Genomic DNA, 24,729 nt, shown 5'->3' on the forward strand with positions numbered 1-24,729 from the left:
TCTGTTTTCTCTGAACTAGGCGAGGCTTTAAAAGAACCGTGAACTGGCTAAAGCAAGGCAGGAAACCACATTAGCATCTGTGGAATTCTCTCTCTTTTCAAAAAATAAATATTGCTCCAAGATTATTCTGGGGATATGAGAGAGAGAGAGGGAGGGAGGGAGGGAGGGAGGGAGAATTGGACGGCTATATGTAGATAGATAGATGACAGACAGAAAGAAAGACAGATGGATAAGATAGATGGGTATATGGAGATAGATGATAGACCGACAGAGAGAAAGACAGACAGATGGATAGACAGGATAGTTGGATGGATATATGGAGATAGAAGATAGATAGATAGATAGATAGATAGATAGATAGATAGATAGATAGATAGATAGATAGATAGATAGATAGATAGATAGATAGATAGATAGATAGATAAGCAGGCAGGCAGGCATGAAGGCAGGGAAAGACAGAGAGACAGACAGAGAGACAGACAGACAGACAGATAGACAGATAGATAGATAGATAGATAGATAGATAGATAGATAGATAGATAGATAGACAGATGATAGTTGGAAGGATATCCGGAAATAGAGGATGATAGATAGATAGATAGATAGATAGATAGATAGATAGATAGATAGATAGATAGATAGACAGACAGACAGACAGATAGACAGATAGATAGATAGATAGATGATTGACAGAGAGAAAGACAGATAAAATAGACAGATGATAGTTGGAAGGATATCCGGAAATAGAGGATGATAGATGATAGATAGATAGATAGATAGATAGATAGATAGATAGATAGATAGATAGATAGATAGATAGATAGATAGATAGATAGGCAGACAGACAGACAGACAGACAGACAGATAGACAGATAGATAGATAGATGATAGATAGATAGAGAATTTGCCAGCCTCCCTTCATAATTGTGCTTCCTGAATTTTATGCACCCAAAATGCCTGAAGGTGTTCCAACTTTAACACGCCTGCAAAAGGAAGCAGACTGGCTTGCCACTCGCAACGCAACCCCATTCTCCATTCAGACAAGAGACGGCGCCATTCAAAGCCAAGCTGGTAACGCAGCTGTGGGCGATTGAGAAAATCACCCATTTGCATTGGCTTTGTTTTGTGTTGTTGTTGTTGTTTTTTCTCGTTCTGCCCAGAATGCCATCAGTGGAAGGGAAGGAAGAGGAGCCAGATTTCTGCTTTGCATTCTCTCTCTCTCGCCAATGACCACAAGGACACCAATTGGCGGTTCTCTAAACACGGGCAGAGGCTGGCAGAGCTGGTCAAGGAAAAATGCGATTTCCCCCTCCCACCCACAGCTGTAACTCTTTGAAGCAGGTGAAGGGGTCAACCCAGCTGATAGTGTGGCCTTCTTTGACCCCGCCACCAATTACAACCCCAGAGATGGAAGCTTTGGCTTAGATTTCTTTCAGGAGAAAGCAGTGCAGCCTAATTGAATGCAGGCTGGGTTTTGCTGAATGTCCCTCCTATTAAAACATTTGCCTGGGAGCAGGGAATTATACAGTCACAATTGGACAGGCACGGGAAGAAGTAGTTCAGGGTGACATACAATAGAATACCGCAAAATCCCCCTTCCCTCCTCACCCCCACTAACCTGCTTTCCAGCTCCGTTCTCCTGTGAAGGGCAACCAAAGGAGACCCAGCCGATCAGCTGAGACTCAATGGAAGGCAGAGAAGAGATGGGATTCGCTCTATTGTAAAGCCACATTGGCAGAATCTTGCAACTCTGAAAATACCATTCTCTTCGGGATCTGGCCTTCTCAAGAGCAGTCAGGGTGGATCTCCTTTAGAACCGACCGGTTGGATCGCTTTGCAGTCCAAGGGACTCACAGGAGTCTTCTCCAGCACCAGAGTTCAAAGGCCTCCGCTCTTTGGCGGCGTCATCATTATTTTGCAGCATTATCTGCACACAAAAACGTGTCCATGTCTTCAACAAATGCCCCTCTTAGTGCCACCACAAACAGCATCGAGTTGTTGTTACTTCATCTACAAGTTGCACTTTTTATAGACTGTAATATCATGGTGAGCGAATATCACACAGTTTCCCTGTAAGATATTTACAGGGAACTGCTAATTCCCATGACACTTAATAGAACTTGAGTCAACTTCAGCATCAGTCTCAGTACAGCGTCGTTGCAAAGCTTAAGGCCTCACTTAAAGCACACAGAGAGAGGTGCCATTTTGACTTCCTGCATGCTGCAATATGTGAGAGGGGGAAACCCAATTAAAAACAGTGTGGGCTGAATATTTTAACTTTCATTTCCCGGGTCTTAATATAATCTCTCTCAGCACAAGAGGAATTCCGTACGAGTGGGGGGTCACCGAGAACTAATTTGGCTATCATTCAGCGTTCCTGAGATGGTAAAGGTCTCGGAGCTTATCAACCAAATTAGCTTGTGCAACGAACGTGAGACAGGGGGGAAGAAAGAAAGAAAAAAAAATACATACGATGTGACACCTCTGCAATTTGAATGCTCCCAAAACGAGGTGGAAGAGAAGACAAATAAAACGATTACAGGAAGGACGGCTCCCTTTAAACCCAACTCTTTGTTGCGCTAACAAGGGATGACAAGATACAGATCTGACCATTCAGACAATATCTGGCGGCTCTGTGAATTTTCAGAGATACAGCAACGGATCCATCGCGGGGGTGGGGTGGGGCAACAGAAGGAACTTGGCTAACGTAGATAAAAAGTTGCACTAACGTCAGCCTCGCTGGGTAAAATAGATAAGAATCATGACCGGATGAGCTAATTCCGCTCTATTGTAAAGCCACATTGGCAGAATCTTGCAACTCTGAAAATACAATTCTCTCCCACACAGCCCCTCTTTACAGTCTGAAAAACTAGGTAGGATCTTTTCTGAGCTTCTTACTCTGCCCATTATTCAACTGTGGACCGTGTGGTCTCTTATCTACTGTTCCCTTGTCCACATCTCTTCACAAGTCTCCCGTGGTCTTTCCTACATGCCACTTCACACTAGCCCGCCAGGGGTGGGATTCAATTTTTTTTTTTTACTACCGGTACTGTGGGCGTGGCTTGGTGGGCGTGGCAGGGGAACGATACTGCAAAATCCCCCTTCCCTCCTCACCCCCCCTAACCTGCTTTCCAGCTCCGTTCTCTTGTGAAGGGCAACCGAAGAAGACCCAGCCAATCAGCTGGGACTCAATGGAAGGCAGAGAAGAGATGGGATTGGCTGGGCCAGTCAAGAGGTGGGATTTGCCGGTTCTCCGAACTACTCAGAATTTCCGCTGCCAGTTATGGGCAGAACCTGCTGAATTCCACCTCTGTAGCCCACCCAATGTTCTTCACTCCTAAACGAGGAGACTTAGAAAGATCTCAGAGTATTGGGGCAGGGTATGAAGAGAGAGAAAGAGGAGGTCCCAAAGGTGCTTTTTCGAGAGGCAACTGGGCCTCCTTTGTTTTTCCTTGAAGACGTTTCCCTTCTCATCCAAGAAGCTTCTTCATTTCTGACTGAATGGTGGAGGATGGAAGGATTTATACCCCCTTGCAGTCATCTGTTCGTTAGCACTTCCCCTGAGAGTTGTTGAGGCTGCTTAGGGGTTGATCTGTGCCCTCAGGGTCACCTGAGTAGTGCAAATGGGCGTAGAATCTTTTTCGAACTACGAAAGGACAGTGTTGTAAGCAGGAGATCGGTGTGTCATGTCCCTCCCCCTCTGTGGAGAGAGAGAGGGCTGTTCAAATCCCTTCCATTCCCCACCATTCAGTCAGAAGTGATATAGCTCCTTGGATGAGAAGGGAAATGTCTTCAAGGAAAAACGGAATCCAAAATCCTTTGGGGCAACCATGGCTTGGATGACTGACAATCTCCACAGACTGAAAGAGAGGGAGATATAGCAACAGCAGTAGCAATAGCACTTAGACTTACATGATGCTTTATAACGCTTTCCAGCCCTCTCTAAGTGGGTTAAACAATCAGCCTCTTGCCCCCAACAATCTGGGTCCTCATTTTACCAGCCTCAGAAGGATGGAAGGCTGAGTCAACCTTGGGCCAGTCAGGATCCAACTGCTGGCATTGGGCAGAGTCAGCCTGCAATACTGCATTCTAACCATTGCACCACCACAGAAGGAAGGAAGGAAGGAAGGAAGGAAGGAAGGAAGGAAGGAAGGAAGGAAGGAAGGAAGGAAGGAAGGAAGGAAGGAAGGAAGGAAGGAAAGAAGGAAGGAAATAGCAATAGCACTTAGACTTACATACCACTTTATAATGCTTTCCAGCCCTCTCTAAGCAGGTTACACAACCAGCCTCTTGCCCCCAACAATCTGGGTCCTCATTTTAGCCACCTCAGAAGGACAGAAGGCTGAGTCAACCTTGAGCCTGGTGAGATTCAAACTGCCAAATTGCAGGCAGGCGGCCAGCAGTCAGCAGAAGTAGCCTGCCATGCTGCCGTCTAACCACTGCGCCATCGTGGCTCTATTCAGGGAAGGCATCGAAAATCAAGCACCAGTGTGACTTTCCAGAGACCGCCCTGCTATTATTTCTCTAAGGTGTGATAGGATGAAGTGAGACGACAACAGGAGGAGGAGGAGGAGGAGCACCAGCCACTTTCATAAGACTCCCGCAGCGTGCAATAAGACCATGGCTCTTCTACAAATAGCATGCCAGTCCTTGGAGAGCCATCTCTGCAAGACATCCCTTCTTCTGCAGTCCCAGGCAGGACCTCCTGTGAAAAAAAAACCGAAATGGAACGTCTCCCAGCCACCCGACAGCGCTGCCAGCAAAGCAGGCGAAATGAAATGCAACTTATAATTAAGACAGTGTGTTTGAAGAAAAACACAATCTCCATTCAGAGGGATTCGCTGGCACAACAGTAATTAACGTCTCATTAACATTCACCTAATTAAGCGGCTTATGAAAATGGAGAGGTTTTGTTGTCACATCTCACACCCTGCTCCTCTTCAGCTTCAGTGGGTACAGCTGTGTTTAGGCCTGGAAATTAACCCTTTCCTGCTGGGAGGGCACCCTCCCCTCCTCTATCCCTCCATCCATCACTTGGGTTTCAAAAGTTGGTAGTCACCCAGGAAGGTAGGCATCTTAGGAAGAATGTAGAAATTCAGGTAGTGGCATCAAGAATGTCGAAAAGACAAGAGCTGTAGCAAAGACGCAGGGTGGAAAAATGGAATTTAGATCTTCTTCCCGACATCCGCGTTCTCATAGAAACCCTCCCTGTTGGCTTTTGAGGCAGCCCAGTGCCCAGCTGGGAGAAAACTGCTGCATGGAACTAGCCTCAGCAGGAAGAAAAGAGATCGAAGAGGAAAAATTAACACATAAATTTGACATATCATTGAAAGGGACTGGAGATACTGTCTACTTTTTCAATCATAAACAATTCAATTTCTCTCTCTCTCTCTCTCTCTCTCTCTCTCTCTCTCTCTCTCTCTCTCTCTCTCTCTCTCTCTCTCTCTCTCTCTCTCTCTCTCTCTCCAAAACAGAGAGCTTTTGCATGTGGAGTTCTGAATGGAGAGGAATGAACAGCTATCGCTATGAAAAAGAACATTTGCAATTATGGATTGAACTGTCGGGTCTTCGGGGCTCTCTGAGCTTTGCTTATTTTCTTGCAGACATTTCATGACCCAGCTAGGGAACAACATCAGTGCTAGGAGGGAGTGTGCAAGAGGGAGGAGGAGGAGGAGGACTGCAGGGTCCTTGTTGCTCTCTGAGCTTAGTTGTTTTCTTGCAGACTTTTCACGACCCGACTAGGGAACGTCATCAGTGCTAGAAGGGAGTGTGCAAGAGGGAGGAGGAGGAGGAGGACTGCGGGGTCCTTGTTGCTCTCTGAGCTTAGTTGTTTTCTTGCAGACATTTCATGACCCAACTAGGGAACAACATCAGTGCTAGGAGGGAGTGTGCAAGAGGGAGGAGGAGGACTGCGGGGTCCTTGTTGTTCTCTGAGCTTAGTTGTTTTCTTGCAGACTTTTCACGACCCGACTAGGGAACGTCATCAGTGCTAGAAGGGAGTGAGGAGCGGAGCAGTGAAATCCACGTGGTTGCGGTGGTGGTAATTTTCCAGGACATTCAAATGGGTCTTCGTTGAAGAACGTCATCCTGAAAAACAGCCCACCTCGACAACAACACTGAGGCACTCACACAGCTCCTCTGAGGATCATGCCAGGTCCCTTCTACAACTGCACAGCAGCAACGGCCTTATTTATGCATTTCTGAAAATTGAGGAGAGTAGCTTGGCAATTCCGCTTCTTTCCCGATTCAGTCACATGCAGAGTTTTGCATTAAACTGCAAAACTACTTGGAAGGAGTAGTTTGATCCAGAAAACCGATCAGGCAGTTGAAAGACAAACAAGAATGTCAGAGTAGTCTTGAAGCATTATTATTATTTTTTCCCTGCGCGTGTTCCTACAAGGCAATTAAGTTTTGGCTGTCGAGCAGGCACCCTTTAGATTGCTTTACACTACAAATAAGTAAAGAACGTGTAAGATAAGTTGTGCTTAGCTAGGAACATGTTAGGCGATTACGAGCAGGACACCTCCTGTTTCCTGAGCATGAAAATGGCAAACACGTTATTACTGCTTGGAAGGAAGAGAAGATCATACAGCAAGGCCCAGTAGAAGAGATGATACTCAGCCGGTTCTGACCGGTTCTGCAGAACTGGTAGCAGAAATTTTGAGTAGTTCGGAGAACTACTATTCCTCATGCTGGCTGAGGAATTCTGGGAGTTGAAGTCCACAAGTCTTAAAGTGGCCAAGTTTGGAGACCTCTGACCTTGATACGCGTCTTGTGGCTGCACAACAACTCTGGGCTAGGCTTGGCTGCTTTCTTGCAGAGGTTGCATCACCAAACTAGCTAACATCAGCAGTCCTGATGACGTCACCTAGTTGGGCAACGAAACGTCTGCAAGAAAACCACCAAGCTCAGAGAGCACGAAGGACCCCACAGTCCAACCCTGAGCTACACACATTCTCTTTTATCTTTCCAAGCTTCAAGGGAAGCTACCCACTTTTAGCCAGAGGTGACTATAACCCCATAACCAATCTTCTCTCTCTTCCATCCTTGCTTTCAGCCTGCGAGACCCTTAGTGTTAACCCTGGGAGGCTCCAGTTGAAACGAATGGCTGTCACGTTTGTCAGGATATTGCACAGAAAGCTTTTAACACTTGCTGACTGTGGGGTGTTGTATCAGCAAAGCCGTGGCCCATATATCAGGCTCCAGAAGTGTGTGTGTGCGTGTATGTGGTTGCTGGGTGGGTGGGGGGTGGGTGAAGTCGCCATCACTTTTTATTTATTTTTGTGTAAACAGAGAGGAGAAATGAGTTCCCACATTTATGGCTAATGCTCAGAATTGACGTATAACTTTGCAGCCCCATTCAGAGGCCAGGAAAAATTCATGACCCGGCCTTTCAGGAGAAATCAATAAAAATACACCGGAGTGTGATATACACATGCAATTTATTCCTGGCAAGGCTGGCTTCTCTTTCGGATAAGCTACTATAGCCTGCTAAGAATGGGAGGGGGCATTGGCTGAGCTTGTATTCCAAGGTGAATTTATCCAATGCATCTCCCTTAGATTAATGAAATAAATTAAAGAGAAAGTACCCGATGCAAATTCAACGTTTCACCCTAAATAACCAGAGGGGTCATATAAATATATACTAAAAACCCTCTTGAATATGAAAGTATAAAAACCTCAACGCACTGACTACGCACACCCAAAAGTCTCTTATCATCTTCTAGAGCCCAATCAGAGTTGTCTACTGCAGGGGTCTCCAACCTTGGCAACTTTAAGACTTGTGGACGTCAACTCCCAGAATGAATATTCTCTACAATTTCTAACCTTTTCTCAGACCCTCCTCCACCTCTGCAAACCTCTGCAAAATTACCGCTCCTGTCCTGGCCTCCGTGACACGGAGGGGACAGTAAGACAGGTGCTATGAGTGTGGAAAGAAATCTGGACATTTCCTGCAGCCCTGTGCATTTTCATTCTCCTTGAGTTTGCAGAATGACCTACTTTTTCTAGCAGGGAGAGTGCAGAAGTAGTGGCAACATCTGCACGGGCTCTTTATAAGTCTCTGTGAGCTGAGTTTGATTTCTGGTTTAGCCACCATCACCACACCCAGAACCCAGATACAATTCCCCTGCTCCCCACTTCTGTCAGAGAACATGCAGCTGGCTTGCAACTGGGTGGAGAAGGGAGGATCGGAATACCGAGGAAGGTAAAACAGAAGAAGAATGATGATGGAGCAATCGATTATTTTAGCCCTTCTTCTCCTGCCCGGATTGTCCTCCCTTAATGGAGGAAGGGAAGAAACGTTCAAAGCACATCTGTAGCAGAGAAGAGTTTATCAGTCCTCTTTCTCAGTGTCTTAATACCAGGTGGAATTTGGTGATAAAAGACAGGCAAAAATGGAGGGCCTTCTAGATCTCACCATCTTTGATGGGGAAAGAGCTGGCCAGGGGGATTCCTAAACCCTCTTCCTTTTGACCATGATTTGGTAGCATGTCATGACTGATGGACATACCTATCAATATGTTGATCAGCTAACGTGCAACCAGCTCTAAACTTCTCCACAATACTGGAGTCTCTATCTTGGACCTTAAAACCCAGAAGACAAGAAGTGGGGAAAGAGAATCCATGAAATTCAGTCCCCAGGAGAGCAGGAACCAACTTCATCCAACCTCCCAAAGCTAGAACATTCCACTGATATTGGATCCCATTGATTAGTGATGTACGTCTGGTGGGACCATGAAGAAAAAGATCTCATTGGTGGTCCCTTCTCTATGGAAGATCATTCCTCTCAAGGGATAATTGACTCCCACGTTGTTGCTTTTCTGAAAGGCCCCGAAGATGTGGTTTTTATGTCTGTGCGACTGAAGACCATGAATGGAGAGAGAGAGACGATCAAGGGTTTGAATTGATAGTGTTACAGCTACCATGGAGTGGGGTAGGTTTTTTAAGTTGTGGGTTTTTAATATTGTAAGCTCACCTATAAGCAAATTGGATAGCTGTCTACTTTGGTTCAGTAATAACAAATGCATATTAGCTGACCAACATGACAAGAAATACAATTAGGTCTGCATTTGGTGGTCATTTAATTGAAAAGGACATTTATAAAACATGACTATTTTGATACTAGTGTCCTTAGAAGATGTGCATTATTAATGTGTACATTCCATTTCAAAGTATCTATCTATCTATCTATCTATCTATCTATCTATCTATCTATCTATCTATCTATTATCAATCATCTGGGCAAATTTCTCCATTGTGCTCCATGAAGATTTTTAAATCCTCTATTGCAGGCTGGAATGATAATGCTCCAAAAATGCTTTAACCTCTTTCTTTTCATGAAAGATCTCTGCATCAGCGAGTGAAAGGCGACAAGAATCCATCAAAGGGTAGCTTGACTTGAGCTGCATGCCAAAATAATTCCCTGTATCTATAGGATGGCATCTCTCCACTGTGGCCACGGCGATTATTGGTGTTGCTGCTTTTTAAGGCAACCAATTAAGTGCTGTGTGTGCCATTTGATTGCTTGCAGCTCTGGGGCCTGAAGGGCCCCCCTTGCTGTGATTGGTTTGAGCTGGACACTCCGAGGGCATCTAGGACAACAGTGACAGTCCCTCCATTTCCAAATCAACCTTAATTACAAAAATGGCAGGCCATCAGACACGGGTGAGCTCTCCCTCGGCTTTTGAAAGGCTGATTTGGAGACCACACATGGAAATGAAATAACCTGTGTGAAAAATATTTTCAGAGTGGGGGGGGGGGAAAATCCCAGGAGCTGTATAGAACAGGGGTCTCCAACCTTGGCAACTTTAGGACTTGCGGACTTCAACTCCCAGAGCTTTGCTGGCTGAGGAACTCTGGGAGTTGAAGTCTACAAGTCTTAAAGTTGCCAAGGTTGGAGACCCCTGGTATAGAAGACCGAGGAACTGACCAGAAAGGGAAAGGAGGCATGGTCAGGACCATGGATAGCTCCATAGACGAGTAGAACTTTAGAACAGGAGAAATCCTAGAACTTAGAATCATAGGGTTAGATGGGACCTCAGAGGTCTTCTAATCCAGCCTCCTGCTCAAGCAGAAGACCTTATACCATTCCAGACAAATGGCTGTCCTCTTGAACCCTTAATGGTCATCAAGCCCAGTGTCTTTGCTCAATATAAAAATAATAAGTAGCTGCAGCATACATGATATCTCAACTTTTGTTAATGTAGCTCCTGCATGTTCAATGGAAAATGTACTGCTTTTTTGCTTATTCGTTGGATATGTATCTTGTCTTTCCTTCAGAAGCTCATAGCATCTCCTCATTCCCTTCTCTTAATATTTTTTCCTTTGTGACCAGCCCAGTGAAGGAGGTAGAGAGATAGCAAGCCTATAAAGTCATGTGATGAGTTTCCAGTGAAGATAGACTTGCCCTGAATTTCCCTACTCTTAATTCAACACCTTAATCATTGCAGTTAATGTCTACAATGATCTTCCTAACTTCGTGGTCTGCTCTGAACTTATTCCCACATGAGATAATGTTGAAAGCTACTGGTGCTTTTGAATTGTGGTTCTGGAGAAGATGTCGTGAGTAGCTATCAGACCAATGGATCATAGGACAAATCGATCCATTTGATAAAATATAACCAGATTCACATTTCGGACACCTTGTGCAAAGACCCAGCTCTCTTGAAAAGTCCATTATGGTGGGAAAAGCAGAAGGAAAAAAGCATGATCAACAACAAGGTGGATGGATGGATGAACTGTTTGAAGACCTGAAGAGCCAGGATGGAGATAAATGATCACGGAGAAGGAACATCTATGTGGTTGCTGAGAGTTAATACTAATTGATGGCACTGGTCAAATCTTGTGGAATATCTAGAATTCAACTGCCACGTTAAGCGCCTTGCACTAAGTGTGCAAGAACACCGAGGATTTCCTTGAACTCCCCCACCCTTCCATTTTTGATTTCCCATCAACCAAAGCCAAGCTGTGAAACAGAAGAAAAAGACATTCGTGCTAATTGTTTATAGAAAATCCATGGTGGAAAGTATCCATTTGTACTTTGTAATCCTGGGACTTTGGAGAGACATAATTGCTGTAAAGTTACTGAAGCCAAACAAAGCAATCGCCAAACTTTGCAAGAGAATGTGCAGAGGGCATCCTAACTTATTATAATTGGGTCTGTGACAAAGCAAAGAGGGGGAAGCCAATGAAAATGAAGAAGACTTCAAAGTCCAGGGAAGATTAAGAAAAGAATGGAAGAGTAGAAGCAGAAGCATTTGCAAACATTCAAAGATTTAATAAATTAGCTGGATAATGAGGATGAAAACATAGAGCAGGTTCCAAAATGTTGAATTGACTCCAAGAAACCCTTCTAAAGTTTGTGTAGTTCTTGCTTCCTTGAACTTGGCCAGCTCTTGACAAGGGAGGAAAGTCCACCTCTTGGCTACACCATCAACAAGAGATCCAATCATCATCTAGAGGCACTTCATGACGCACAAAGGAGGGTGAAATATAGAGAAGAAATATGGAGACAGAAATGGATATCTCAAAGAAAGCATGAAATGGTGTTCCTCAACCTTGGCAACTTGAAGAAGGGTGGACTTCAACTCCCAGAATCCCCCAGCCAGCTATGCTGGCTGGGGGATTCTGGGAGTTGAAGTCCACCCTTCTTCAAGTTGTCATGGTTGAAAATCAGTGCAGTAAACATTCCATGCAATGCGATAGCCGAAGGTCCTTCACGGAACAAGGAAGTATCAGCATTGTCCATCCTACCCTTCAAAATTCTTACCACTCCAGCATGCTTTTAGAGATGTCCAAGCTCAGGAAGTGGATCGGTACAAACCCTACAGCACAGATCCTCACAACATTATCACGCCAGGCCATCAAGCATGGTCTGCGAATTGTTTTAAAATGCAGACACACAGCTTTAATGCTCCTTCAGATTTTGAATTCAGGGTCCTTCAGTCTGTGTATCACCGAATGCAGTGTTAAGTAGCTCCTCCATTGCCTTTTTTCTGTGTATTTTTCATTATCATACGCTTTATTGAAGCCCAATGAGGCCTGCCTTTTCTCAAAGATGTGATGATTTTCATAGACAATTTTTCTAAACAGTTTAAAAACAAAAAAAAATTGTTGGAAAAGAACAATGAACTGGAATAGAAGGTAGAAGTAGAAGTTAACCCACCATAGAAGGTTCCTTTCTTTTCAAGAAGACAGTACCAGATAGGTTAATGGTCTGTCCATGATTTTATGAAAACAAAGAACGGAAAATTCATAGTTTAAAACAGTTTATAAAATGCAGTTTATGTGATGTGTCTAACCACATGGATGGCACCTTCGAATTGGCAAATAGGGGTGTTGTATTGTTGTCCGACTGTCCGACTCTGCTGCCCTCTGCACCGGCTGCCAGTGAACCACAACACCAACGGTAATCACATGATCACAAGACAGGACAACCGTGGTAAGTACATGCCAGTTTCCAAGCCCTCAAATTTTGATCATGTGACCATGGAGATGCTGCAAGCATTGTAAGTGTGAAAAAACAATCATAAGTCACTTTTGCCCTGTGACTTTGAATGGTTGTAAGTCAAGGACTATGTGTATTACATTCTGGGAGTTTAGGACTCAACCAGACCTGTCTAGAATGCACAAAAATCTACTCTCTTTTCTTTCCCTTTCATCTCTTAAAGTTGCCCGAGACTTCATAATTGAAACCTAAAGTATTCAGTATTATATTTTTTTTTTCGGTCACTGTTGAAACATTCATTTATTTTACTGAATAAATCAGTTAGTTTCACACTCTGTTCATTGAGTTCTTAATTCACCACCTCTAATTAAATTAAGTAGCCACACTGGGAGAGAAACTCAATTACTGGAAAGGAACAGTGTAAACTCACTAGAGTGGCTTCAAATTCCTGGGGAATAGAACAATTGATTTAACACCAAGGGTGCCGTCTGTAGGAAAATTTGGCTGGAGCGTTTTGCACAGTTTCCCAGCAGTTAAGGCCCCACTGTCACTATGAAGATTTAGTTCTCTGTAAATACCCATAGAATTAGGGTGCATTCATTCCTAAACTCAACAACTCTATCGTTTGGGACATCCAACTTCCAACTAGGTATGGATGTTTTCATGGAATCAAAGTCTATAAGAAGAGCCAATGTGATTTTTCAAAACTTGTGCATGGAACTGAGTGTGAATCCTAGGGTAACTATTGAAAGTTTTAAGCCTATTTGATGGATGAATTTTCTCTCCTGAAAATAAGTAAAGTTACATCAGCGGCAGATAACTAACACTTTGCCGTTGCAGCTTCATAGAACATGGATAAAATCATTCAAACTCATGGTTAAAGGACTGACTTTATGAGCATCTTTGAATTTTAGCTAAGAACAACTCAATCCCATTCCGACTGAGAACTTAAGAAGGTGATGTAGAATTAATCACTCCCTTGATGTCTTTCACTCAATAATGCCTCTTCTGATCTGTAATTGTTCTCCAAGGATTCAAAAAGAAAACCAAATAGTTCCATCTGAGCTTCTTTTCAATCCAGGACCATCAAATTCTACGCTCGGAGATATCAGTCTTTCTCTCCAAGAGCACATAACGCGTTCTCTTAACCATTCATTGTATGATTCAGCCTCCAGGGCTCTCATTATATTCGTTGCTCTTCTCTGCTCTCTTTCTACAGTCTCAGCATCTTGGCATACTGCATCCAGTTTTGGTGGCCACGATGTAAACAAAGATGTTGAGACTCTAGAAAGGATGCAGAGAAGAGCAACAATGAGGATTAGGGGACTAGAGGCTAAAACATATATAAAAAAAACCCGGTTCCAGGAACAGGGTATGTCTAGTTTAATGAAAAGAAGGATTGGGGGTGACATGATAGCCGTGTTCCAATATTTGAGGGGCTGCCACAAAGAAGAGGGAATCAAGCTATTCTCCAAGACAAAACAAAAAGCAATGGATAGAACCTAATCAAGGAGGGAAGCAACTTAGAAGTAAGAAAAAAAATTCCTGACAGTTAGAACAATTAATCAGTGGAACTACTTGCCTCCAGAAGTTGCGAATGCGCCAACACTGGAAGTTTTAAAGAAGAAATTGGAGAACCATTGGTCTGAAATGGTGTAGGGTTTCCTGTCTGAGCATGGGGTTGGACTAGAAGACCTCCCAAGATCCCTTTCAACTCTGTTATCCTATCCTATCCTATCCTATCCTATCCTATCCTATCCTATCCTATCCTATCCTACCTTTTTTGTATCATGGTAACCAGGATTGGGTGCTGTCTTCCAAATGTGGTTTCATCTCATCTGTTTCTGATGGGCATTCTACAACCCTGATTAAACTAAATTTAGCTACCAACCCCTTCTCTATATTTCTGATTTTGAAATACCTTCAAAATGTCTATGCTATCTGGAGAAGAAGGCGCCCTAATTCCATTATCTGTCCCTAGCCCATGAATCAGCCTTGGCTAAAATACCCACAACTCTGCTTTCTGCTAGCCTGAACTAATCTAAACTGGCAGCCAGCTAAAATACCACCCTCCCTTCCCAATGGCCTAGGCACAGATCAGCCACATCTCCAGGGAACTGTCAAACTCCATTGTGATGCTCGCAGTGATATTCCTCCCACAGACAGGGCCGATGAATGATTTAAGTGTTGACTTCAAAACAGAGGAAGAGAGGGAGAGAGAGAGATGAATGTAGCTAGAGAAATACCTGCTGCTGGCATGAAGCTCAAGAAGAGCTTTGATACCCCATGAGTCTGGAGGTCTTGAGCTAAAGGTCAGGATTAGAACCAAGAATGCACAACGGAGGAGAGAATGAACATGGCGGTTTTGTAGCAAGCCACAGAAATGCAGGGTTATTACTGCGGGATGGGGGAGGGGGGGAGAATAACAAAATACCAGAATTGGAAGGGACCTTGGAGATCTTCTAAGTTCAACTCCTTGCTCAGGTAAAAGACCCTTCTGGACAAATGCCTGTCCAATTAGAATAGGGATCTCCCAACTTGGCAACTTTAAGACTTGTGGACTTCAACTCCCAGAATTCCCCAGCCAGGAGGAAGAGAAGGAAGAAGAAGAAGAAGAAGAAGAAGAAGAAGAGGAAGAGGAAGAAGGAGGAGGAGGAGGAGGAGGAAAAGGAGGAGGAGGAAGAAAATGAAGGAGAAGAAGAAGAAGAAGAAGAAGAAGAAGAAGAGGAGGAGGAGGAGGAGGAGGAGGAGGAGGAGGAGGAGGGGCCCTTAGGGGTCTCTGAGCTTGGTTTGTTTTCTTGAAGATGTTTCATAATCCAACTAGGTAACACCATCAGTGCTAGAAAGGGGTTTGAAGAGGAGGAGGAGGAGGAGGAGGAGAAGAAGAAGAAGAAGAAGAAGAAGAAGAAGAAGAAGAAGAAGAAGAAGAAGAAGAAGAAGAAGAAGAAGAAGAAGAAGAAGAAGAAGAAGAAGAAGAAGAAGAAGAAGAAGAAGAAGAAGAAGAAGAAGAAGAAGAAGCCTAGCTAAACTTAAACTCTCAGGCATTTGGGCTAATTAGTAGGCTGCATTTACTACGCCATCCCAGGAAAGGAAAACAAGCAAAAGGACAGAGCTAAAGTCATTCCACCTCCCACCCACCCCCAGAGATGCTTTTTCCAGGCTAATGAAAGTTCTTGCAAGTTCCAACATATGCTAATAGCACCCGGACTGCCAAAAAAAAAAAAAACCCAGAAGAAGACGCTTCAAGGAACTTCTGACTTCTCTGCTTTTTCTCAGAAAACTTCTTCAAAGCTTTAGCCCACTTCCAGGAGTCTGGAGAGAAGCTATTCATTAAAATAATAACGTTCTGCCAAAGAAAAGAAGAAGAAGGAAGAGTTGCGTCTGATGGACGCAAGTCATTCCCCTCTTGAGCCTGGCGTCCTGGCGATGCTCAGATGCTTCACAGAAGAACATCAGAGGCCCCGAAGAGCTGATTCTAGTCTACAGTGTGAAAGCGCAGATAGAGAACAGCTTGACCTTGGTCATCCACCTCTTCCCTTTGCAGGAATTTATTGCTGACATTGATTCACAGTTACATTATACTTCCTCAGAAATCCAATAAGCAATAAACTCTTTGAAACACAATAGAATTGAACATTCGCAGGTGGGAATGAAATACAGAGCACAGAAGCTGTTTAGATCCATAAAGCTACTGTACACCTTGACTGCCTTTGGTAGTTAACACCCAGCTGTAATTTTTACTACGGGGAGGAGGAGGAGTGTTTAGGCACGTAGGAAAGCGTTCTGTCAGTGGCGCTGAATTTAACGGAGTCAAATTTACATTTGATTGAAAGTCCCAAAGGTACGCTTTCAAAAGGCAACTGGTCTTTGTTTTTTTCCCTGAAGATGTTTCGCTTCTCATCCAAGAAGCTTCTTCAGTTCGGACTGAATGGTGGGGAATGGAAGGATTTATATTCCTTACAGTCATCAGGTCGTTAGACAGTTAGTCTGAAATAGCCTTTTAACCGGGAAAGAATCATTAAAAGGTTTTGCTGTTACCTCTTTTTCATGTTTGTTTCCTTGGAACAAGGTTTGGGTCAGAACAAACTCTATCTGAATGACCAAGAATCTTCATCGTCGTTCTTAGGAAATGGAGTGAGTCCTGATTTCCACCAACCTACTAGGTCATTCCGTATTCAAGGACCACAAGAAGCAAAGACCTATTATTATTATTTTTGCTTCTTTGTGGGGCAGCTAATTTTCACAGGTAGGATTGAAAGCCGTGACCTTTATGACCTCTTCTCTCTCTCCAGCCTCCACCCAATCATGATTTGTTTTCCTCAGAAATCTAAATTCATCGTTTTCAGAAATTAGGTGGAAGGTCACTTGAACTCAGCTCAAGGATCACCCTATCTCAACCCCAGCTCCAATGACAACCCTGGTGACTGAAGCACAGTCACTCTTTGAAACCACAACATGTGCAAAGGGCAAAGGGCAGGTTGGAAGAGCTAGATTCACGCTATTTATCTGAAGGAAGCGTAAGACTTAGAGCAGCGTTGGCTAACCTTTTAGGGCTCCTGTGCCAAAAATTGTGCACCCAGAAGGCAACGCGTGCCCCCCTCATGCCCCCTGTGCATGCAAAAACAATCCCCCCTGGCTACTCCCTTACCTGCACTGCACCTCACAGCTGATTTTCGGCCAGTTTGAGGCCTTTTTCGGCCTTGCAGAGGCTTGCAGGATTTGCAGGCTGAATAATAGGCCTGTTTTCTCACTATTACAGGAAGTGACAAAATGGGCCTATTATTCACCCTGCAAAGCCAAAAAAAATCAGCTGTGAGGCACACGCACGCATAGTGAGATAAGTTTGCCTGTGGCTCACATGCCGGCACAAATGGCTCTGCGTGCCACCTGCGGCACGCATGCCATAGGTTCACCACCATGGACTTAGAGTCTCTAAAACTGCCAATGCACAGAGACAGATTTTTCTGATCCGCACGTTCTTTGACTGAATATAAAATATCCTCCCCACAGCAGCATGAGATTGGGGTGAGATTATTATTCCCCTCCTTCTCTCCCCTACACTAATCCAAAGAGATTCTTCACCCAAAGGAGACCTGGTAGAAGTTTTGATCCAGCGCTTGTGCTACAAATCTTCAATTCTGACCTGAGAAAATGCTAGAGACCACAACGCTGGACTTTTATCATCTAAGTTAAGGAAAAAGAGTGGCTGGTTTAGAATGTGCCTTTTTTATTTACTTATCTTAGGGGGCCAGAAAGCTGCTGAATCCATAAGGGATCCATAACTTACGTAAGGGAGTAAGGGAGGAGGGGAAAGTGTCAGGGAGGAGAAGAAAGTTTCTTCAGTCATCTTCTCCTTCATCATTTATGTCACCCTCAAGATTGAGACCTCTATTTTCAGGTTCTGATCAATACTTCAGAGTGCGCACTCACAGAAATGAAATTTCCATTAGACAACTTGACATTTCTCTTATTTTCAGCCTGTGTGCAGGTTGTTTGTTTTAAGAAATATTCCCCTTTGTAAAAATGTCTGTGTTTTCACTTCAGATTCCACCTCCGGGCAAAAAAAGTTGAGGGACACTTTCTCAACTTGATCTCCTTCACAAGCACCAATTTCTAGTTTTCCCTATTTTGGCACCCAGCAAAATAAGGAGCTAAACCAGCGGAAGAGAAGGACTCCAAGCATGTCCAAATTGCCGTAGGGAGAGGATGGGTGGATGGATGGATGGATGGATAAGTGAGTGGGTGGGTGGGTAAATGGATGAATGAGTGGGTGGATGGATGGACGGACAGACAGACAGACGGACGGATGGATTGGGTGAATGAGTGGGTGGATACTATAAACAGATTAGATAGATGGGTGGATAGATGGGTGGATAGATGGGTGGATAGATAGATAGATAGATAGATAGATAGATAGATAGATAGATAGATAGATAGATAGATAGATAGATAGATAGGCAGGCAGGCAGGCAGGCAGGCAGGCAGGCAGGCAGGCAGGCAGGCAGGCAGGCAGACATATATTGTATGGCCACAGAAATGTACACAGATGTAAGCCCCACTGATGTTCATTGTTTTATAATTATTATTACATTTATTGACTGCCTGCCTTACCACAGGGTAATATTGAAATTTTCATGCACTTACTCTCAACAAATTATGCCTAGCACAACAGACTTCGTTCAATTGCTATTAAGCTCAGTAATTGCCTTGTTCTCTCAAAGTGGTCAAAGCCAAACGCAGTTTCGGAAAAAGAAATCGGAGGCTCATGTTCCTAGATATCGCAAGAAACATTGCGCTCATAATTAACCGTTCCTTACAGTGCATGTCGCAAAGTGTCCCAATTGGCTATCCTCTCCCTGATGTATGAAAAGTCTGCATCAGAATTCAACGGTTCAACCACTGAGTCCAATCACAGCCCAACAATTCTCCATCTAAAAACGGGTCTCTTCGTTGATAGACGCCTGCTGCATATTTTGCTTAATCTACTTTTCACTGGTGAGCTGCAAGGTTTGTGCACCGGGAACAACTGTCAATAGAAGGAAAGGGGTTGGGAGATGGCAGCAATGTGATTCTGGGTTGCAGAAGAAACAGAGAAGAAAACTGGCAGGAAGAAGAGGGACACCAGGAGGTTGAGAGCCTTCAAGTTTGCAAGGAAGAAACTGTGGAAATCACGTAGGAGGTTGGTGGGTGTGAAAATGTTTTTCTGAACAAAATAGGTGTGAGCAGAGCTTTCTTTATGAGGAAGCTGGAAAATATATCCCTTGGATCTTGACCTGATCTGATTATGAAAGCATCTGACCACATATGAAGGCTACTGTTTTCATTTTGTGTGAGGTGGACGAAGGTCAAAACAAAACTTGATTTGGGAGTTATTTTTCAGGCAGTGTCAACCTACAAGTGGGATCTTTGCAATTGAGCCATTGATAAAGAACATTAACCCAAGCATTATCATTGATCTTTGTGACCCTCAGAAGAAAGGCCATCTCAAGTCAAGCACAACCCACCAAGACCTCCCCATTGTCTGGGCCTCTTTCCTGCAGAAGTACGTCCTCAACTCATGGACCTCTGAGGCAGCATGGGAAATCCTATCTACTTGACCTCCAAGTGGCACTGAGACCTCATCATATAAGATGCCATCTATGAAGTGGAAAGTCTTCTTTCTTTTAAGTGGGGATAAATGATGCTGCTCTACGAAAGATTGAAGTGCTGGTCTACCTATCCCAGCTTTGTCCATTCTGGTGGAGCAAAGGCTCTTCCTCTCATTTCCTAGCTGACCTTTGTAACTAAAAAGTCAACTGATGAAACTTGAGTTTCTCTGCTAAGCAGATGATCACTCCTTAAGTCATGGCCCTCCTGGCATAGTTAACCCTTCCCCAAGCAAAAATGGAGCTTGGAAGAGTGGCTAGTCGTCCTGATTTGGCTCACAGCATGGAGAAGCTACCAACAACTCACTTTCTCCTCCTTTACGTTTTTTTTCATATAAAAATCCACCCGTTGTGATCCTGAAGAACTTTCTATGCTCAGATCTGTGAAGGAGAACACTTTAAATGGGAAGCGGTAGTCAAAATATGACCCAAAGCTACTAATTTCTTGATGTCCTCCAGCATCGGCCATGTTGCTGGTGCTGTTGGGAGTTGGACTGCAACAGCTCCCATGAAAACCACAGCTTCTCTGTGCTTCTAAGAGCCATGGTGGCTTAGTGGTTAGAGTTCAGTCCTGAAGGCTACTTCTGCTGACTGCCAGCTACCAGAAGTCTGGCAGTTCGAATCTCACCAGCTCAAGGTTGACTCAGCCTTCCGTCCTTCCGAGGTCGGTAAAATTAGAGCCCAGATGGTTGCGGGCAATAGGCTGACTCTGTAAACTGCTTAGAGAGGGCTGTGAAGTGGTATATAAGTCTAAGTGCTATTGCTATTCTTTACTCCACCTTACCAGATTGGGTGAAATAGCTCATCCAGGAGCAAGTAAATTAGCAAATCCAAAGATAGATCACCTTCTTCTCCAATCTGGGATTACATTTTTGCACAGCATTGGATGATAATTTGCCTATTGTCACTCCATCATTAAGAACTTGCGTGGTCAGGAGTAGCTATGGGAAAGCCTCGAGTGGTACTACCTGTGACTCTTATTACTCTTCCCTAACCCATATCTTATCTGCAGAGGACAATTTAGACCCACTCGGAGCAATTCCATAATTGCACAATATTAGCAGATTATTTTTGCTTCCTGGGCACCAGTTTTCCTTCTTTTAAACTGACACCTCAGCTCTGCCAAATGGTTCCTCATCAATCTGCCTCCGCATCTGTCATCTCCTTCCTTCACAGGTACATACAGGGTTTTTTTTTTGTGTGTGTGTGTGTGTGTGTGTGTGTGCAGTGTGCATTGTCGATCCCACAACCATTCTTCTTTCTTTATCCCAGGAAGCGGCACAAGGTGATTCCGATCAAGCTTATTTTGTGCAAATCCCCTTCCATTCATTACGGGCAGAAAACAACTTGAGGAAAGATCTCTCTCTTGCTGACTTCACCCACCCACTTTCTTTCCACTTTCAGATGGTGTGTGTGCTGCCTCCACAAACACACATGGCGTAAGTCTTCCCAGAGCCAAGAACAAACAGTCAGTGAGAAGATGTGCTGAATATAATTTTTGTCTGCCACATGGTTCTTTCTTTCTTTGATAGATTATGTATTCCACAGACATTATCTTCAACCCAAGCTGCCCTTAAGCATTTGGTTTGAAAAAAAAATGGCTATTATTGACGGTCTGGTATCCTGGAGATAAAAGTCCACAAGACACCTGCTGGATCTGGAATCATATTCTGCCTGTCCAATTCAACCCATACAGATTGGACTTTGCATTGCACAGCCCTATTTTACTATGCAGGAAGGAAGGAAGGAAGGAAGGAAGGAAGGAAGGAAGGAAGGAAGGAAGGAAGGAAGGAAGGAAGGAAGGAAGGAAGGAAGGAAGGAAAAAAAAAAGAAAGAAAGAAAGAAAGAAAGAAAGAAAGAAAGAAAGAAAGAAAGAAAGAAAGAAAGAAAGAAAGAAAGAAGAGAGAGGTGGGGGGAAGAGAAAGAACCAACCTAGGAGTAAGGAGAATTTTTCTAACAGCAAGAACAATTAATCAACGGAATCATTGCCTCCTGATATTGTGGGTGCTCCATCACTGGAAGCTTTCAAAAATAAACGGGACCACCATTGGACTGGGATGGTATAAGGTCTCCTGTCTTGAGCAGGGGTTGGACTAGATGACCTCTGAGGTGTCTTCCAGCTCTGTGTTCTATGTGTCAGGGTCCCAGCAGTTACTCCAATTAAATCATGAGCCACACTCCCAAAACTTCTTTGGATTTATTAGAAGGTAACATTCTATGTCTGAAACTGATCTGGGCGTAGCCAACTCTGGGATACGTAATTCACTGTCACCCTTGATCCTGCTTCTCCCCCCCCCCCCACCTCTCTGGCTGTATCATCCAACGAAACACATCCATAGCCAAGAGTCATCAATCATGCTCTCCAATTAGATTTTTTCACGGCAGAAGCTCCAGACATCTAATCAGCCTTTGAAGAAAATATGAATGGAATGTACTTTCGATTCCACACTGCCGCCTGCTCTTTGAAACTCCGCCCACTTCTTTCTGTTGTCAACTATAAAATGTGTATACAAAATGTTTTATGAGTTGACACTATGTTGTATAACACTAAATCCTGATTTAAGGAATGCAGGTGGGGTAACATGCTTTCCACAACACATGGATCGCTCAAGATGGCCTGGTCATTACAAGAAGCCTCACGTTACACTTCTGAGATTTCCTCCTGCTTCCTTCGAGGAAGGATCCTCCATGCTTAATGGATGTTTCACGCATGATCTTCCCAGTCCCCGGCTTCTCGAGTTTCATCGCTCAGTGATCTTCTTTGAATATATAGACTCAAACTAGAAATGTGGCAACCTCACATATTCACTTTATGGTGATCCTGGCACCACCATGTTTGGAAAGCTGCCATGGAGAACTTGCTGTCCTAATTTCCAGACTGATAGTTCAGCAAACCACCCAAACCATCATGAATAAAATCAGAGACTTGGTTCAAAATGCATCACAAAGCAATCACTGTGAGCGACTGAAGTTGTGTATGTTAATTTTATAACCAATAGGATGGTTAAATGGTTCACGCTGTTGAAGATGATTAGGGGACTGGAGGCTAAGACATATGATGAACGATTGCAGGAACTGGGCATGGCTAGTTTAGTGAAGAGAAGGACCAAGGGAGATAGGAGAACCTGTCTTCCAATACTTGAGGGGCTGCCACAGAGAGGAGGAAGGGGGTCAAGCTATTCTCCAAAGCACCCGAAGGCCAGACAAAGGAATAGTGGATGGAAACTGAACAAGGAGAGATTCAGCCTGGAAATAAGGAGGAATTTTCTGACAGGGAGAACAATCAACCAACGGAACAGAAGTTGCCTTTGGAAGTTGTGGGAGCTTCATCGTGTGTCTAGAGGAGCTAAATCTCACCCAGGAAGATGGAATTGCTAAATCACATTGGTATCTAGCCAAGGAAACAGCGTGGATGTCTCCACATGGTCAGCAAGACTGAAGCTCAATTGAAAGCAGCTTGGCTCTTTTTCTGTTTCTGCATGTCAGTGGTCTTTTTTTTTTGTTGTTGAAAAAAGGTGTTGATTTGTAATCCTGTTCTTAAAGACAGTAACTAAGGAAACCTACATTTATAGACAGCATTGGGTGATAAATGCTACTAATAAAAGCAAACCCTTCAAAATGTATTGTTTAAGATAATTCAAAGAGCTTTGCAATGGCAGAAGGACTAGTGCAAGAGAAGACAAAGGCTAGGAGAAGGATTCATAGAGGACAATCTGCTTGAACTAGAGATGTCAATGAAAGTTTCTCCATTTTCATCTTCTCCTGGATCTGGGGACAATTATAGTTACTAACCTTCTTCACTGAGAAGCACCATTTTATGCTTATATTCCAATGGAAATTGTGAGAATGGTGCTGTAGATTCACGTGTATAGGCACGGCTGAAAAGCAGATCGCATCTTTTGTGAGAGAAAGACTGCAGAGCCAGGGAAGGAGTCAAGTGGGGAATTTAATTAGAATCTTTGCATAGCCACAAAAGACAATGTCCAACCCTTCTTGAATGCCGTCAAACCTGATCTAGTTTTTCCACAGTGCAAACTGTTAGTCTGAGAAGATTCTTCTGCATAGGTCTGAGTAACAAAGCAGTAACATGAACCCTCCGCTGGTTGTTTGCACCCAATGCTCTTTAAATACACAGTCAATCATGTTGCAACAATTGCAGCCTCTCCTACTCAAAGGAAATTGACAAATATGCTGTAGATTACCCAGGGCCATTAGGAGGAATATAGCATTGCCCACATAGATGCTAATTTGCTAAATGACTGCTTATGTGAAACACAAAGCGAGAGCATCGGACATCAAGATATGACAAAGCTTTCCCCAAACCAATTTAGGCCCAGCCAAATCTCCAGCAAGCGATGATAAGCCATCTCTAAGTGGAAAATATCTCATATCACGCTGTTGCTTTATGCAATTCATTTGCCTGATGCAAACTCATTTGCTTGCGGTCTTTCAAAAAATGATGTTCTTACTGTGTTTTTCTCGCCCATATTTGTGATAAGACCTGAGCTGTATCTAATACCAAACAAGAACAAGCGAGCTTAAATCTGCCCGCTCAACTTGATGCCCTCTCAACAGTTAGGATTACACGTCCCAGAATTCACAGCCAGCATGCACAAAAGCTTGGAGTTCCATGACTCCTACATTTGTCTGAAAGTAACTTCTTAAAAAATTCTCTACTGGGAAGGAAGAAGATGACCCCAAAATTGCTGAACCTCAGCTCCTTGTGTTGCTCCATAAAGGCTACAACTAGAAGTTTCAACAATATCTGGAAGAACTCATGTTTATCATTATTCAGCTTATTTATGTAGAAATAGAATCTTCTTGGCCATTAAATGAAAAGGAGAGAGCCTGAAGACCTCTCCACAGAGTGCAAGTCATCCCCAGCAGATGAGTGGGAAGGAAGTGAGGCTTTCATATTAAATTCGGAGGTTTTCCTGAAAGTAACAGAACCCTTGATAACAAGACTCCTTGATCTTCCTTGAACAAGACTTGTCTTGTGAACTTTCATTCTCATAATGAGGTCCACATTACTGGTTCAACACAGAAGCATCTCCAAGAACTGGGAGGAAGCAGCTTTCTGTCCTTGGCAAGTAGAGCTGCTAGGCGGAATCTGTTGCCAATTTCGTAAAGAGATTT

General features: G+C 43.7%; 1 protein-coding gene across 7 annotated transcripts in view; it reads right to left on the reverse strand.

The window, feature by feature from the left end:
- The window catches only part of LINGO1 (leucine rich repeat and Ig domain containing 1), a 275,425-nt gene that overhangs the window by 210,350 nt on the left and 40,346 nt on the right, over nucleotides 1-24,729 (reverse strand). The window contains exon 3 of one of the 7 annotated variants that reach the window (XR_015745133.1): nucleotides 4,606-4,705. The exons of the other annotated variants lie outside the window; for them this stretch is intronic. The gene's annotated coding sequence lies outside the window, so the exon portion shown is untranslated. Of the gene's footprint in view, nucleotides 1-4,605; nucleotides 4,706-24,729 lie in introns of those variants that run through there. 7 annotated transcript variants of the gene reach the window in all.

Source organism: Pseudonaja textilis, chromosome 13 (genome assembly GCF_049901715.1).
Source record: "Pseudonaja textilis isolate UNSWEBS1 chromosome 13, rPseTex1.2, whole genome shotgun sequence".
Classification (NCBI taxonomy): domain Eukaryota; kingdom Metazoa; phylum Chordata; class Lepidosauria; order Squamata; family Elapidae; genus Pseudonaja; species Pseudonaja textilis.